We start from the raw sequence: 18,482 nt of genomic DNA, 5'->3' as shown, positions 1-18,482 counted from the left end.
AAGCCAGGATTTGAGTCCAGGCAGTTTGGTATCAGTGCTCTCTACCACTCTGCCATGTTGTACTTATTCAGGCCCTTAATATATCTTTGCAGAATACCTGCTGACCTGCCAGGAGTCTCCTGATAATTAATCTATATATTTGTAGATCAGAAGACTGGTGAAGGCCTTGGGAATTTGAGTGGTTTCCATATCTTCACAAAATATTTGTAGATTCCTTATGTACCATCATGCCAATCTGATTACAGACTTTTTTCTCTGAAGATTGAATATGTACCTTTTTTCGTTCTCTTAGTGGCAACTATTTGGCATTCCTTTCTAGATGCTCAGGGAGATGCATATTCTCAGCTTCTGCAGATCATCCAGTCCCTGCCACAGTCACTTTTCCTTACTTTTGGCCATCTTTGGTATTTTAAACTCTCTCTCTCTCTCTCTCTCTCTCACACACACACACACACACACACACACACACACAATCTCCAGCACCTATAACAGTGCCTGCCATTTACTACCTTTGATGATCAATTCATATTTTGGAGTTGTCTGGGAACAGTCTTCACAGCATAAGGTGCTTTGAGGAAAGATACTTGAGACAGCAACTGCTTTCAAGGAGTTTACAATCTGTAAGGGAATGGTAAGGGAATGATGACTGCACATGAATAACTATGACACAAGGCAACTGAGCTGTATGGGTAAAGTAATTCAGAGTTCAGAGAAGAACAAGTCATTTCTGACAGGGTTGATCCAGGAAAGTTTTGTAAGGGTGGGTACACTTAAGACTTCTAAATAGTCCACAAAAGAACCACTTCCCTGTGCTGAGGACAGGGCTTAAGTGTGCCAAGAGTAGAGGCCTGATAGAGGAATAAGATGTGATGAACTCAGACGAAAGGAGGACTCCCATCAGTTTGACACTTGGTGCCCTTTTGAGAAATCCTCAGTCGGCAGGATTGCTCTATTCTTACGTCATTGTCATCATTGTGGCACATTTTGACCCTGTAGGTGGGTTATAAGCAGCAGGAACAGATGTAACTCCTCAACAGCAAAGAATTTTATTTTTTTTATGTGGGCTATTTATTTATTTGAAATTTTTTAACTTTTTAGTTTAAAGTCATTTTATATACACAGTCTTTTTCCCTAATAAAAACACTGTCTACTTCTCTTATACAGTTAACCATTGAAAAATGTGGGGGTCAGGGCATCAACTCCCTGCATAGTTGAAAATCTGCATGTAACTTTTGACTCCTCCAAAACTTAACTACTAATAACCTACTGTTGACAGGAAGCCTTACCAATAACATAAACAATTGATTAATGTGTATTTCATATGTTCTATGTCTTATATACTGTATTCTTACAATATAGGAAGCTAGAGAAAAGAAAATGTTATTAAGAAAAGCATAAGGAAAATACATTTATAGTACAGTGCAGTACTTATCCGAAAAAATCTGTATATATGTGGACCCACACAGTTCAAACCCATGTTGTTCAAGGGTCAGGTGTAATTGCATTTATATTTACTTTTGTTTTTTTTATATATTTTTATTTATTTATTTATTTATTTATTTATTTATTTATTTATTTTAAAGATTTTATTTATTTATTCATAGAGACACAGAGAGAGAGAGAGAGAGGCAGAGATACAGGCAGAGGGAGAAGCAGGCTCCACACAGAGAGCCCGACGTGGGACTCCATCCAGGGTCTCCAGGATCACACCCTGGGCTGCAGGCGGCGCTAAACCACTGAGCCACCGGGGCTGCCCAAATTTATTTATTCATGAGAGACAGAGAGAGAGACAGAGAGGCAGAGACATAGGCAGAGGGAGAAACAGACTCCATGCAGGAAGCCTGATATGAGACTCGATCTCAGGACTCCCGGGTCACATCCTAAACCAAAGGCAGATGCCCAACCGCTGAACCACCCAGGCATCCCTCTTTTTACTTTTTTTTTTTTTTAAGATTTTATTTTTAACTAATCTCTGCATCCAGCATGGGGCTGGAGCTCACAACCCATAAGATCAGGAATCACATGCTCTACCAACTGAGCCAACTAGGCACCCCGTATTTTTTTTTTACCTGATTGTCTTAATAAGAAAAAAATGAATACACTTAATTAGAGCTTATCTCAGAGCAGTATTCATTATCTTCACTTTACAAATGAGGAAATTGAAGTTAGGTTACATGGTAAGCTATGCGACTTGGGTAAAAATGGCACAATTGGGACTTGCACTTGGGATGAAGCTTCAGAATACAGAACCACTGTATGTCATGTGGTCTTATATAACTTACTAGATTTTTTATCGGTATCTAGATAAACAGGAACAATGAAAGTTGTGATTATCTTACATCTTCATTTTTTTTAAATGATTTTTTATTTATTTATTAGAGACACAGAGAGAGAGAGAGAGAGAGAGAGAGAAACAGGCAGAGGGAGAAGCAGGCTCCATGCAGGGAGCCCCATGTGGGACTCGATCCGGGGTCTCCAGGGTCACGCCCTGGGTGGAAGGCGGTGCTAAACCACTAAGCCACCTGGGCTGCCCACATCCTCACTCCTTTTTTTTTTTTTTAATTTTTTTTTTTTAATTTTTAAATTTATTTATGATAGTCACACACACACACACAGAGAGGCAGAGACACAGGCAGAGGGAGAAGCAGGCTCCATGGACCGGGAGCCTGACGTGGGACTCGATTCCGGGTCCCCAGGATCGCGCCCCGGGCCAAAGGCAGGCGCCAAACTGCTGCGCCACCCAGGGATCCCTCTTCACTCCTTTTTTAATGAATGTCACTATATACTCTAGTTCAAAATTAGTTTATTTCCATTTCTGAGTCAACAGGCTAGTAACATTGCTTTGATGATTGTAGATACCATAAATTCTACTGGAAGGGAAGTCTTGTAGAGGCTGCAGGTGGCCTCCATAGTACCTCTTGCAAATTAGCAAAAAGCAGAGATGCCTCAGTGGCTCAGTGGTTGAGCCTCTGCCTTTGGCCCAGGGCATGATCCTAGAGTCCCAGGGTTCGAGTCCCACATCGGGCTCCCTGTATGGAGCCTGCTTCTCTGCCTGTGTCTCTGCCTCTCTCTCTGTGTGTCGTCTCATGAATAAATAAATAAAATCTTAAGAAAAAAAATCTCTCTAGATGGTTAGGTCAGTCAGAAGAAGGCATCCGTCCTTGAGATACATTCAGCCCACACCAGGGTGCTGGCCTTGGGAAAATAAGTGTCTGGATTTTCTTTTTTTTTTTTTTTTTTAAACCAAAGGTTGGTTCTTTTTTTTTTTTTTTTTTAATTTTTATTTATTTGTGATAGTCACAGAGAGAGAGAGAGAGAATGAGGCAGAGACACAGGCAGAGGGGGAAGCAGGCTCCATGCACCGGGAGCCCGACGTGGGATTTGATCCCGGGTCTCCAGGATCGCGCCCTGGGTCAAAGGCAGGCGCCAAACCGCTGCGCCACCCAGGGATCCCTGGATTTTCATCTCTTCTGTAGCACACAAAAAACAGCATCCAGGAATCCTGTTTATATAAATTTATTTATAAATTTTTTTTCAATTTTTATTTATTTATGATAGAGAGAGAGAGAGAGAGAGAGGCAGAGACATAGGCAGAGGGGGAAGCAGGCTCCATGCACCGGGAGCTCGATGTGGGATTCGTTCCCGGGTCTCCAGGATCGCGCCCTGGGCCAAAGGCAGGCGCTAAACCGCTGCGCCACCCAGGGATCCCTAAATTTATTTATCAGGCACTGAGGTTTCTTTAGTCTTGTTTACAGACAGCATCTCCTGTTGTTATTGCATATACTGTGTGTATGCCTCCCTCAGTACCTGTACTGGTTTGCTTTGCCTGGAGCCCAAACCTCCCTGCTCCTATGCTGTTCACTACTTCTCTTAATCCAGGTCAATGCTTAAATCTTCCCTTTTCAAATGTCCCCTCGCCTACTCAAACTAAAACCCCCATCACACTGTCCTTCCTGCTATATTTTCTTCATAGTACTTCTTCCCACTTGGAATATTAAAGTCATGTGTATTTTAGTTTGCTTTTATCTCTCCACTAGAAAGTACATTTTGTGAAAGTAGAGGTTTTACCTGTTTTGTCTATTGCTGTATTCCAGCACCTAGAAAAATGCCTGGCATATAGGGGGCTCTCATTAGATACTTGTTGAACAGCAAACATTGGACTGTTTATATTGTAACTGTTGGTATAAATGACCAATTTTAATATTTGCTACCTTCTACTGACTATATTTGTGTACTTTCTGGACTAGAATGTTACGAATATTGTCTAACTGTTATAATAGCTATCTGAGGAGTAAATAGTGTAATCCTCATTTTAGAGTTGAATAAATCCCAAAGCTTAGAAAAGTTAAATAACATGTCCAAAGTCAAAAAGCTAACAATTAGGGCGCAGCGGTTTGGTGCCTGCCTTTGGCCCAGGGCGCGATCCTGGAGACCCGAGATCGAATCCCACATCGGGCTCCCGGTGCATGGAGCCTGCTTCTCCCTCTGCCTATGTCTCTGCCTCTCTCTCTCTCTCTCTCTGTGACTATCATAAATAAATTTAAAAAAAAAAAGCTAACAATTAGAATTATCTCTTGACAGGTAGATTTGGTAGCCAAAGTTCATCTAAAAACATTGTTTTAGTGATTCTTTGGGTCTTGTAGCTTTTTTCAAAAAGGGATTTCCAATTACTGGCGGAGGGAAAAAAAAACAAACTCTTAAAAATAGGGTCAGCTATGTTTTAAGGGAAAGGAGAGATAAGGCCTATTAGGATTTGAAGATTGGGATATTGGAGATCAGATAACTCTCCTGTGTAATCTTTGTGTTCATATCTAAGGGTGGTGACCTTGGGGATCCTTTGGGAGGAAGAGCATGACTTTGGAGTCCTTTTCCAATGTGTAAGTCTGGCTAAGTAGCATACCTAAGACTTTTTTTCATCTCTAAATTCTAGTAACAGTGTCTCCCTTATCAGGGTATGAAGATGAAATATGTATATAAAATGCCTGGCAGAGTTTCTGGCACTTGGAAGCTTGATTTCTCCTGTCCCCTGCTCTTGTCTTCCTTTCTTCAAGCAAGGGCCCAGAAATCCAAGGTGTTTCAATACCCTTTGGGGTGATTTTTTTTTCTTAATAATTTCTCTCCAGATAAGTAATCCCATATAGTAAGCTGTTTTCTGGTAGTATGTAGGCAATCAAGGCACCTTTTATAATTTGTAAGTCATTTAGTTTATCACTGCAATTCAAGGAAAAAATTCATAGGCCTTGTTTGTAAGTGTTAATGCACATATAGCTTTCACAAACCTTTGGGTCTGATTCCTGCTTTTTTTTTTTTTTTTTAAGATTTTATTTACTTATTCATGAGAGAGAGAGAGAGAGAGAGAGAGGCAGAGACACAGGCAGAGGGAGAAGCAGGCTCCATGCAGGGAGTCCGACAGGTGGGACTCGATCCTCAGTCTCCAGGATCACACCCTTGCCTGAAGGCGGTGCTAAACCGCTGAGCCACCGGGGCTGCCCCATGATTCCTGCTTTTGTAATTGAATGTTCGTGAAAACTGAATAGTAAGTAGTAACTGGGAAGCCCTCTATATTTTGTTTCTCACACCCTTCTCCCCATATTCCATGAAATACCAGATTTTTTAAAAGCCAGTGACATGTTTGCTAATGAATGTAGGTTTAGATGCTTACTAGAATTTCTTAAGTACCATTTTACAATTTCTATAATTGTCACTGTGTCCACAGAATAGTAGGGCCATGCACAGATTCAGGGAGTAGGGTTTCCTGAATCAAGGAGTAACTGAAGTAGGTAAAAAAACAACAGGAGGGATCCCTGGGTGGCGCAGCGGTTTGGCGCCTGCCTTTGGCCCAGGGCGCGATCCTGGAGACCCGGGATCGAATCCCACGTCGGGCTCCCGGTGCATGGAGCCTGCTTCTCCCTCTGCCTGTGTCTCTGCCTCTCTCTCTCTCCCTGTGTGACTATCATAAATAAATAAAAATTAAAAAAAAAAAAAAAAAAAAAAAAAAAAAAAAAAACAGGAATTTTTTCAGTTCTTTCTCTGAAATTAAACAATATAGCATTTAATTTCTTTTTTTAGGGATGCCTGGGTGGCGTGGTTGAGCAACTGCCTTTGGCTCGGGGAGTCATCCTGGGATTCGGGAGCAAGTCCCACGTTGGGCTCCGTGCATGGAGCCTGCTTCTCTCTCTGCGTCTCTCTCTCTGTGTCTCTCATGAATAAGTAGATAAAATCTTTTAAAAAAATAATAATAATTTCTTTTTTTGAAAAAGATTTTATTTATTTGAGAGAGAAAGAGATAGTGACCGAGAGTATGAGCAAGGGGAGCAGCAGGCAAAGGGAGAGGGAGAAGCAGGCTCTCTGCTGAGCAGGGAGCCCAATATGGGACTTGATTCCAGGACCTGAGCCAAAGGCAGACACTTAGCCAACTGAGCCACCCAGGTGTCCCAGTATTTAATTTCTAACTGAAAAATTACTTACTACAAAATGGGAAACAGATTAAAATAAGTATAACCAACTTCTAGTGAAAGATCTATGAGCATCCTTCTCAATTATATGCTGATCCTGTCTTTCTCTTAATACTGTATTATATGCCATATAATGAAGCAGTAAAAATGTTTATTATTTAAATATTAATTTTGTATTTAACTGGAAGATGTATAATTTAAAGATAAGTTGATTTAACCCCAAATAATGATATAACTAAATTGGAAGGGGCAGTGGGAGTATAAGAGAACTAATTCTTTATTTGTCATCATGGAAAATCTGTAATGCCAAAAATGGATGAATCAAGCAATTGCAAGGAAATCTTTTTATGTAGGACTGTAGGAAACACTATTGGATGAAGTAGCCCAAGAGTTGAAAGTTAATGCTGGTGGAGGAAAGATGAGCTAGTGAACTACTGCTTTTCATTTAAGTCTTATTGGGTATTACTGAATTCTTAATTATGTATATATTATTTTGATTAAAAAAAAGTAAGAGTGAAAATTGCAAGAGAAAAAGTAGAAACATAACCAATCTAACAAAGTGAAAAAGACAACCCAAGAAAGGGAGAAAATATTTGCGAATCATCTTTCTGGTAAAGTACCTATATCTAGAATTATACAATGAACTCTTACAACCCAATAATAAAACACCAAATAACTTATTTAATAGGCAAATGATCTGAAGAACCATTTCCTCAAAGATGATATGTTAAAGGGCCAATACGCATATGAAATGATGCTCAATGTCATTAGCCATCAGAAATATAAATCTAAACCACGAGATAGTGCTTTACATACACTAAGATGCCTAGAATAAAAAAGGCAGATAGTAAGTGTTGGTGAGGATATAGAGAAATAAAATCTCTCCTACATTGCTGCAATTGTAAACTGGTACAGTCATTTTGAAAAACAGTTTGGTAGTTCCTGAAAAGGTTAAACCTGTTGTTACCATATGACCCAGCAACTCTCCTCCTAGGAAAAAATTGGATGCAAATGTTCATAGCAGCATTATTCATAATAGCTGCAAAGTAGAAATCTAAATATCCATCAACTGAAGAATGAATAAACAAACTGTGGTATATACCTACACAATGGAATATTATTTAGTCATTAAAAAGAATGAAGTACTGATACTTGCTACAACATAAATGACCTTTGGAAACATTCTTTTAAGTGAAGGAAAACCAATGACAAAATCCACATAGCATATGATTCCATTTATGTGAATATCCAGATGTTAAGTCCATAGAAACGGAAAGTAGAATAGTAGTTGCTTAAAGCTGGGGAGAGGTGTTTTAGGGGAAATGAGGCATGACTACTAATGAATATAAGGTTTCTTTATGCGTGATAAAATATTCTAAAGTTGAATGTGGTGATGATTGTATACCTATGAGTACATTGAAAACCATTGATGTGTGTACCTAAATGGATGAATTGTATGAAATATGAATCATATTTCAATAAATAAATATTACAAGATAGATAGATACAGATAAATGGACATATCCCCAAGCAGTTACTGCTAAAAGAAATAGTAACTTTTATTTCTCTTTTAGTGAAAAATTTGTCATTTTCTTCTTTCTGCTTCCAACTTGTTACAGACAAAATCTGTAACTTAGGAAAACAAAATTGACATGGTGCAGATCCTAAGTATCTTTTAATGGATTATAGGGTTGTTTTTTTTTTGTTGTTATTAATTCTGCTTAACACAGATCAAGTGTGACCTAATATTTGCATGACTAAACAGCTTTCTCTCAGAGTGTGCTGAGATGGTGGTTTTGGGTGGCCCCAGATGATTTTCATGTTGTTTTTAGTGTCCCATATACACAGACTTTTGGCGGCCGCCACTGTCATCTTTGTTTGTGAATAAGAAGAAAAAGTGTGTGTGGTCTGCACTTCTTCATATACCAAATAGGAGTAATATCTTGTTGGTGGATGATTGAGATTCTTCCCTGAACTTCTTGTTCCCTCTTGAGTTTTTATGTTATGAATAAATGGCTATTTAAATTGAACTACATTGTATTTTACTGCTGCCTCTGTGGGTTCCCTACTGGAGACCGTTTTTATGAATTGCTGGCCTTAGGCTGCTTCAGATGATGTTTCACACATTATTCTCAAGGGTACATATTTTTGATGCTTTCTTTTATTTTGTGTATTTTGGTGTCTCCTGCCCCATTAGCTTCATAAGTAGTCCTTACATGTATCTTGTTGATAGTCATTGTTTTCAGATGACTAACTGCCTGCCTGCCTTTCCTTTCTTTCACTGCACTGCTTTCTGTTAGGCTGTGCTGGGATTCAGTTGAATATGTACTTGATTTGCATATTTGTGTGTGTTAGATAAACAGTTCTCCTTTTCTACATTTGGTAGGCAAAATATCTGCATAGTCTCGTGCACAGTTTCTCACAAATGGTATTCTGGCTCTGTGTACATCGCTGCCGCTCCATGCCCTAGCTCCTTTGGCTTCCTTTTCTTAAACTCTCTTTGCCTTCATTTCACTGGGTTGCTCTCTCCATGGGGCAACAAGTTTGGTACCTACTCATTTCTCTTATAGTTGTTCTTATAGCATGTAACTTAACTCAGGATTAAGTCTGAAAAATTGTTTTCAGAAAATAATTTGTGTATCATTCATGATAGTTTTATGCTATTTTGGTACATGAAAATGCTTTCCACTCTGTTAAGGACCAGTTTTTGAGCACTGCCATTTGTTCATATTATAGGAATACCATCTGTACCAAGCAGTAGCTTCTTGATCCTTTTACAACGAATATGTTAAAACCATCATCATCACCCCCTACATACACACACACATTCAAATTTTTTTCATACTTGGTTTTTTTTTTTAAGATTTTATTTATTTGCTTATTCATGAGAGACACACACAGAGACAGAGAGATAGACAGAGGGAAAAGCAGGTTCCTCTTGGGGAGCCTGATGTGGGACTCGATCCTTGGATCCTGGGATCATGTTCTGAGCTGAGGACAGATGCTTAATTGCTGAGCCACCCAGGCATCCCCGTACTTGGCTATTTTTCAATTTATGCTTTGTTTTGAATGCATTTATGACAATTTTACAACTAATAATTTTTGAATACATTATGGTTTACAGGGAAATTATGTATTTATTTTATTTTTTAAAGATTTTATTTATTAGGGACAGCTTGGTGGCTCAGCAGTTGAAATCTGCCTTAGGCTCAGGGATCAAGTCCCTCATCAGGCTCCTCCCAGGGAGCCTGCTTCTCCTTCTGCCTATGTCTCTGCCTCTCTCTTTGTCTCTCATGAATAAATCTTTAAAAAAAAAAAAGATTTTAGGGATCCCTGGGTGGCGCAGCGGTTTAGCGCCTGCCTTTGGCCCAGGGCGTGATCCTGGAGACCCGGGATCGAATCCCACTCAGGCTCCCGGTGCATGGAGCCTGCTTCTCCCTCTGCCTATGTCTCTGCCTCTCTCTCTCTCTCTCTCTGTGACTATCATAAATAAAAATAAAAAATAAAAAATAAAAAGATTTAAATATTAAAAAAAAAAGATTTTATTTATTTATTTATTTGAGAGTGAGCACAAGTCGGGGAAGGGCAGAGAGAGAAGCAGGCTGCCTGCTGAGCAGGGAGCTGGCTATGAGGCTCATCCCAGGATCCCAGGATAATGACCCTAGCCGAAGGCAGATGCTTAACCAACTGAGCCACCCAGGTGCTCCCAGGGCAATTTTATACCTATTAGTTCATCTTATTGTCCCAGTAGCCTTATGAGGTAGCTATTAATATCCCATGTTTGTAGCTGAGAAAACATGTGTAATACAATCTTTTTTTAAAAAAAGATTATTTATTTGAGAGAGAGTGTGCAGGGGTGGGCAGGGTGGGGAAGAAGCAGAGGGGGAGGGACAAGCAGACTCCACACTGAGCTCAGGACCCTAAGATCATCAAGAGCCAGACGTAACCTACTGAGCCACCCAGTTGCCCCTGTGTGATACACTCTTATGTTGATGCTTAATTAGACAGCCATTCCATCTCTTTATATGTCTTTTTAAAAATCTGAGTACATAAGAAAATGATCTCTTTCCTACCATGTGGTTTCTATAAATATATTCACTGTTTAGTCAGAATAATTTTTTTACTATATTTTGGTTTCACTTCCAAAGTATTTCCATTCTTTTTTCCACCTGGTTCCCTTTTAGGTCTTTCTCTCTTTTTTATTTTTTTATTTTATTTTTATTTTTTCTTTTTTTCTTTTTCTTTTTTTTTTTTCTCTCTTTTAAAAAAAATTTATTTATTTGAAGGAGAGAGAGCAGGTGAAAGAGTGAGAGAGCAGGTGGGGTGTGGGGTGGGAGGGAGGGTGGAGTAGAAGCAGTCTCCCGGCTGAGCAGAGAGCCTAGTCCCAGGACCCTGAGATCATGACCTGAGTAGAAGGCAGACACTTAACTGATTGAGCCACCCAGGTGTTCCCCTTTTAGGTCTTAATTACAGAGTAATTCTCTATTTTTTTTTTTTTTGAAGCATCACTAAACTGCAGAGTAATAATCATGGTGATATTACACATTATATAGTGTTTTCAAACTTCTTTCACACCTAAATAACCCTGCTCTATCTTTACAATGGTTATTTAAGATACAACAAGTGCAAATTGCTTGTTTTTGTGAATTAAAAACTTGCAACTCAAAATGTTAGCTAAAGTTTTTGTTTGTTTACAATCACATAGCTAAGAAGTGTTAGGAACAGGAATACTCAGGCTTCTGGCCTAGTGTAGGGCTCTTCCCACTCCTGTTAAAATCCTACATTGTGCCCCCGGTATCATGTAATGCATGCTTTAATGAGGTGTCCTTTCGTACTTTCATATTGCCAGCCACTTAGAATTCAACCCTGAGTAGCAGTTTCTTATGTTGCTTTGTTGAAAGACTTCCTATAAAAAGAAATTGTCATCAAGTCAGGTCAGTAATTTGCCAGATGCTCTATTTAGCAGAACAAGTCTTTGAGCAGTTGTCCCTACTTGTTGCTCTTTTTCTGTGTGTCTATTTTATAATCTGTGTCAGGACTCTGTCATATATGGATTGGTTTCCAAGGGCTGCTGTAACAAATTACTACTAAGTAGGTGGCTTCAAACAACAGAAATTTATGCTCTCACACTTCAGGAGGGCAGAAGTCCAAAATTAAGGTGTTGGCAGAATTGGTCCTTTTTAGAAACTCAGAGGGAGAATCTGTTCCATGTCTCTTCCCTAGCTTCTGGTGGTCCCCAGCAGTCCTCCATGTTCCTTGGCTTGCAGCTGCATAATTTCAGTCTCTGTCTCCTTCTTCCTACTGCTGTCTTCCCTCTGTGTCTGTGTCTGCACATGGCATTCCCTTCACTGTGTCTCCTCAGCTTCTAAGGACACCAGTCAAATTGGATCAGTAATCTATTCCAGTATGATTGCATGTTAATTTACATCTTAATTACATCTGCAAACACATTACAGTTGACCCTTGAACAATACAGGTTTGAACTGTGCTGGTCCACTTAAATGGGGATTTTTTTCAGTACATATATAAACTGACAGTATCAATGAGTACAGTACTGTAAATGTGTTTTCTTTTCCTTATGATTTTCTTAATAACATTTTCTTTTCTCCAGCTTACTTTATTGTAAAAATACAGTATATGATATGTATACCAAATATATGTTAATCTACTGTTGATGTTATTGGTAAGGCTTCTGGTCAACAGTATACTTTTAGTTAAGGTTGGGGAGGTGTCAAAAATTACACGTGGAGGGGAACCTGGGTGGCTCAGTGGTTGAGCATATGCCTTCGGCTCAGGTCATGATCCTGGGGTTCTGGGATCGAGTTCCGCATCAGGATCACCACAGGGCGCCTGCTTTTTCCTCTGCTATGTCTTTGCCTCTGTCTCTCATGAATAAATAAATTAAATCTTTAAAAAATTATATGTGGATTTTCAGCTACACAGGGGGTTGACTTGTCTTTTCACTTTTATAACAGTGTCTTTTTAATGACTACAATTCTTGGTTTTCAGAATGATCTAATTTTTGCTTATTGAACAATCCTTTTGGTCAGCTATTTAGTTTTTTTTTTTTTTTTTTTAACTCCAGGGACATGAAGATAACCTTCCATATTATTATTTAAGAACTGTTTGATTTTACCTTTTACATTTAGATCTATAATCTACTTGAAATTGAGTTTTGTGTAATGTAGATTGGAATCAAAATTCATATTTTTGAGATGCCTGGATGGCTTAGCAGTTGGGCATCTGCCTTTGGCTCAGGGCAGGATCCCAGGGTCCCACGATCAAATCTCACATCAGGCTTCCTGCATGGAGCCTGCTTCTCTCTCAAACCTATGTCTCTGCCTTTCTGTCTCTATGCCCCTCATGAATGAATACATAAAACCTTTTTTAAAAAAATCATATATATATATTTAATTTAGATATCTAGTTGATCCAGTGCTGGTTCTTTTTCTTTACTTCTTGACAAAACTTTTTTCTCATTGTTTTACAAAGTGCCACCTTTTTGTGTCATAAATTAAGTGCCAATGAACATTGCAGGTCATCTCTCAGTTCTGTTCTGTTGTATTCTGTTTTTCTCTCCTTTTGCCAATACCATACCAGTCCTGGAGCTTTTCCAGAGTCTTGACATCTAGTGGAATAATTTCTTCCATATTCTTCTTCAATATTATTTTAGCTGCTCTTGGGTCTTTGTATTTTCATATAGATTATAGAATCAATTAGTCCATTTCCATTAAAAAATCTATTTTTTTAAAAGATTTTTATTTATTCACAAGAGACACACAGAGAGAGGCAGAGACATAGGCAGAGGGAGAACAGGCTCCCTACGAGGAAGCCGATGGGGAACTTGATCCGGGACGCGGGAATCATGCCCTGAGCCAAAGGCAGACACTTGACTGCAGAGCCACCCAGGTGTCCTGACAAACTTTTTTTTAAACAAATAATTGTTATATGTCTGATTTCTAATAGAGTCACTGAAGAAGCTTCTACTGTCATGATCCTATATAAGTGCCAGGGAGAGATTAGATTTTCTTTTTTTTTTTTTTTTTTTTGAGATTAGATTTTCAAGGAAGGTTTTACTGGAAAAGGTGTCATTTGAATGTCTATGAATATAAATTTGCGAGGTGAGCAAAATAGGCAAAGAGAAGAACATGTAAGTTTGTGATGTTATGTGAGTGTTGTGCCCGAGATTGCGAATCCGAGAAACCACCAAGGACCCGACACCGATGCAAACACACGAGGATTTATTTACAAGCTCCAGCTTGGGTCCTTGGGTCCAAGTATACCCAACACAGCAGAGCAGGGACTTGGACCCCAAGGTGGATTTCAGCTTAGTTTTAAGGGCTGCCTCCAGAAGGGGTGGAGGAATTTCTCAAGTTCTGTTTACATTCTGATATGGGGCTTTCTGTTGTGCCCAAGATTGCGAATCCGAGAAACCACCGAGGAGCCGACACCGATGCAAACACACGAGGGTTTATTTACAAGCTCGAGCTTGGGTCCAAGTATACCTGACACAGCGGAGCAGGGACTTGGACCCAGAGGTGGGTTTCAGCTTAGTTTTTATAGGCTGGTCTAGGGGATCTTCAGAAGGGGTGGAGGAATTTCTCAAGTTCTGTTTACATTTTGATATGGGGCTTTCAAGGGTGTAGAGCTCTGTTCTTATTCTAATAGGGGCTTTCTAGGACGTTAACCTGTAAGCTGTTTTCTTCCTGTAACTGAAGTAAGGTAAAGTTCAGCTCTTATTCACAGGGCCCTGGGATGGCTGTACTTGTGCTAAGGCTGAACTTAAAGTGGAATGGCCTTAATTTTCTCGGACTCCACATTTCCCCCTCTCAGAGGAACCTAAGGAAGGACCCAATCATGGGTCCAGGTTGCTCTCAGAGTGAGCCAGTGGGAATGATTAAACCAGGATTCTAACCAACCTGGTTGCTATTCTCGCTCCCATTTACATTCCAGGGAGGAAGCGACATCTTACATTTAAGGCAGTACATAACCATCCCCACCCCACCCTTTGTTGTAAAAAGACTAAATCTAATCACCTTCTATTTTGAAAGACAACCTCAGACTAGGGAGTCTTGGAGGTGGGAAATAAGTGAGAACGGCGCAGTCTTAGCTTTAGGGGATTGTCCTTGTCCGGTTGGCTTTTCCATTCTGGAACAAAGTCCTTGAGAACGGCGTGTGGGTCAGCTGGCCGGACGTGGGTGTAGTGGACCCAGGGAGTAATCCCGTCGACCTTGAGAGCGGTGGGAGTGGTCGGGATCACGATGTAAGGTCCCTTCAATCCGCGAGGTTGAAGTGTCTGGTGTTGGTATCTCCGCACGTACACCCAGTCACCTGGCCGATATCGATGGTGGTCCGGGGGTGGCCCAGTCTCATAGAGGGCCCTCAGCTTAGGCCACACCTGCTCATGGGTTCATTGTAACATTTGGAGGGAGAAAAGAAGTTGGTGATCATCAAATTCAGCAAGCACCTCAGGTTTTAAATTGGGGATAACAGGTGGAGGAAGACCGAATATGATCTCGTAGGGAGTCAGTCCCATATAGGGTGAAGGGGAGGAGAGTCACCCAGTCCCCGCCAGTCTCCAGGGCTAATTTAGTTAAGGTCTCCTTTAATGTTCTGTTCATCCTCTCTACCTGTCCTGAGCTCTGGGGCCTATATGCACAATGTAATTTCCAATCTGCCCCAAGTACTAGTGCCACTCCCTGTGTTACCTTAGAGACGAATCCTGGGCCGTTGTCTGATCCAATCCTAACAGGAAAACCATACCTCGGTAAGATGTCTTCCAGCAGTTTCTTGGTCACGGTCTGTGCCGTTTCATGTTTGATGGGAAATGCCTCTGTCCATCCTGAAAAAGTATCTACAAACACTAAGAAAAACCTATATCCGTATTTTCCAGGTTTTACCTCAGTGAAGTCCACTTCCCAGAAGGCTCCTGGGCGGTTCCCTCGGAGCCAGGTGCCTGGGTTAGATCCATGGGCGGTGGCATTAGTTAACTGGCATGTGTGGCAGCTCGCCACAATCTGCTCGATCTTTGCTCGAGAGTCTTTAGTAGTGATCTTTGCATGTCGTATGAGGTCTTCCGTCTTCCTTGTCCCCATGTGAGTACTCCGATGTATTTTGGATAGGACTCGCCGTCCCAGTTCCTCTGGCAAGATGATGCTGGAGTCTGCAGCTCTCTACCAGCCACGCAAGCACTGGGTCATAGGCAAGCGTTTGATCCAGTGTAAATCAGCATCAGTATAGTTGGGGGTGTCAGGCAGGGTCGGTGCCCCCGGATCAGGTCGTCTGGTTGCTAAGACCTGGGTCACCACAAGGGCTGCCTCCTTTGCTTTTAAATCGGCTAGCCGGTTTCGCCTGGCTACTGGTGTGTCTGCCTTTTGGTGCCCCGGACAGTGGATGATGGCTAGGGCCTTGGGCAGCCAGAGGGCCCTCAGGAGTTCAAGAATCTCCGTTTTGTTTTAAACAGTCTTTCCCTCTGCTGTCAGGACCCCTCTCTCCCTGTAAAGGGCTCCGTGGATGTGAGTGGTGGCGAAGGCGTGGACCCGCTGTCGGTGTAGATGTTTATTCGTTTACCTTCCCCCATGGTCACCGCCTTGGCCAGTGGGATCAGCTCTGCCCGTTGGGCCGACGGTCCAGCTGTCAGTGGCTCCGCCCAGACGGTCTCTGTCTCCGTGGTTACGGCTGCTCCCGCATATCTGACTCCTTCGCGGACAAAACTGCTGCCGTCCGTGTACCGGGTGGCATCCGCATTCGGCAGTGGCTGGTCCTGGAGATCAGCTCTGATTCCGTGCACCTGTGCCAAAATTTCTTGACAGTCATGCAGAGGGGGGTCCCAGTCTGGGTTAGGGAGTAGTGTTGCCGGATTCAGGGTTGTCGGTGGCTTAAATAAAACTCTGGTGGGGTTTAGCAGCAGGCTCTGATAATGGGTCAGACGGGCATTGCTGATCCAGCGGTCTGGGGGCTGTTTGAGTACCCCTTCAATAGCATGGGGGGTGGTAACATGCAGTTCTTGCCCCATGGCCAGTTTGTCTGCATCCTTGACCATAGTGGCCACCGCAACAACAATTTTTAAGCATGGGGGCCATCCAGCAGCCACCGGGTCCAACTTTTTGGAGAGATAAGCTATGAGTCTCTTCCAGGGACCTAAGTACTGGACAAGGACCCCTTTTGCCACCCCGTCTTTCTTGTCCACATACAGGTAGAAGGGCTTGGCTAGATCGGGCAACCCAAGAGCCGGGGCAGACAGTAAGGCCTGTTTAAGGTCATTAAAGGCTCTGTTCATGGCCTCTGTCCATTCAAAATTTTGCTGGTGCCTGGTGGCCTCATGGAAGGGTCTGGCCATCTCAGCAAAACCCGGAATCCATAAGCGACGGAACCCTGCTGACCCCAGGAATTCACATACCTGGCGGACGGTTTGCAGCTGTGGGATTCTTAAGACAGTTTCTTTCCGTGCATCCGTCAACCATCTTTGTCCATCCTTTAATTTGTACCCAAGGTAGCTCACCTCTGCTCTGCAGATCTGGGCTTTTTTAGCTGAGGCCCGGTATCCTAGGGCTGCTATGGTTTGCAGCAAGTCCCTGGTGCCTCGCAGGCATGTGGCCTGGTCCTCCGCCGCCAACAGGATATCATCTACATATTGTAATAAAGTCAAATGAGGGTGCTCGGAACGGAACTCACCCAAGTCTTCGTGTAAGGCCTCATCGAAGATGGTCAGTGAATTTTTGAATCCTTGTGGTAGTCGAGTCCAGGTGAGCTGGCCATTGATGCCTTTCTCAGGGTCCATCCATTCAAAGGCGAAGAGGTCTTGGCTCCTGGGTGCTAAAGGCAGGCTGAAAAAGGCATCTTTTAAATCTAATACCGTATACCCAGTTTTGTCTGGAGGCAGGGTGGAGAGGAGGGTGTATGGGTTTGGGACCGTAGGGTGCATATCCTCTACTCGCCAGTTGACTTCCCTCAAGTCCTGGACTGGCCTGTAATCATTAGAGTGCAGTTTCTGAACCAGCAGCAAGGGAGTGTTCCATGCTGATTGGCAGGGCCTTAGTATGCCCGAGTCCAGTAGTCGCCGTATGTGGGGTGGGATCCCCTCTCGTGCTACTAGAGGCATGGGGTATTGGCGGACCCTGACAGGGTCTGCCCCCGGCTTTAGTTCTATGTATATGGCCAGTCGATGCTGGGCCAGCCTGATTCCCCTAGTTTCTGCCCACACTTGTGGAAATTCCCGCAGCCAACGGTCAATGTCAGTCATTGGGGCTGAGGGCATTTGGTGGAGACGATATTCGTCTTCTAAACTCAGGACAAGTACCTGAATCGGGTGCCCCTTCTTGTTTAGGACTTTTGCCCCTTCGGGGTGGAAGCAAATTTGTGCCCCCATCTTGGTGAGCAAATCCTGACCTAACAACGGGTAGGAACACTCAGGGATGACCATGAAGGAGTGGGATACCCGGCCCTTGCCGAGATCCACAGTTCTTCGGGTAGTTCATGAGTATTGTTTGGTGCCCGTGGCCCCTTGCACCCATGAAGTTTTGTTTGCCAATTTCCCTTGGGGTTGTAATAAAACCGAATGTTGTGCCCCAGTGTCCACTAGGAATTCAACAGGTTGCCCCTCCACTTTAAGAGTTACCCTGGGCTCGGGGAGGGGTGCCGAACCCTGATTCCCCTAATTGTCCAGGTCCTCCATTTCCAAGATCTTGGCAGGGGCCTTAGATCTTTTGTTAGGGCAGCTTTTTACCCAATGGCCCTCCTCTTTGCGATAGGCGCATTGGTTTTTGTTCATCTTAGGGCACTCCCAAGGGGGACCAGGGCCATCCTCCTTACCGGTCCCTGAAGCCAGCTTCTTGAGGTGCCTCCGTCTTTCCTGTGGGTTGTCCATGGTTGTGGCCAGCAGGATCTTGGCCAGGTTTCGGGTCTGCCGGTCACTTAGTTTGGTTTGTTGTTCTTCCGGACTTTCTCTATTATTATAGACTCGTTCTGCTACTATCACTAAGTCCTGCAAGCTCTTCTCTCCCAGTCTTTCTACTCTTTGCAATTTCT

At 42.4% G+C, this 18,482-nt stretch overlaps 1 protein-coding gene and 1 long non-coding RNA gene across 8 annotated transcripts in view; one reads left to right on the top strand and one right to left on the bottom strand.

The window, feature by feature from the left end:
• The window catches only part of SCAI (suppressor of cancer cell invasion), a 164,629-nt gene that overhangs the window by 61,995 nt on the left and 84,152 nt on the right, over positions 1-18,482 (top strand). The gene's annotated exons all lie outside the window — the stretch shown is intronic.
• On the bottom strand, positions 13,680-16,493 carry LOC144285224 (uncharacterized). The gene is made up of 2 exons (XR_013353580.1): positions 15,219-16,493; positions 13,680-14,853 (listed from the first exon to the last, which is right to left on the bottom strand). It is a non-coding gene; the product is annotated as an uncharacterized LOC144285224 (long non-coding RNA).

This window comes from Canis aureus, chromosome 16 (assembly GCF_053574225.1).
Source record: "Canis aureus isolate CA01 chromosome 16, VMU_Caureus_v.1.0, whole genome shotgun sequence".
Lineage (NCBI taxonomy): Eukaryota > Metazoa > Chordata > Mammalia > Carnivora > Canidae > Canis > Canis aureus.
The sequence above is the reverse complement of the archived record's forward strand: the minus strand, read 5'-3'. Positions and strand labels throughout refer to the sequence as shown.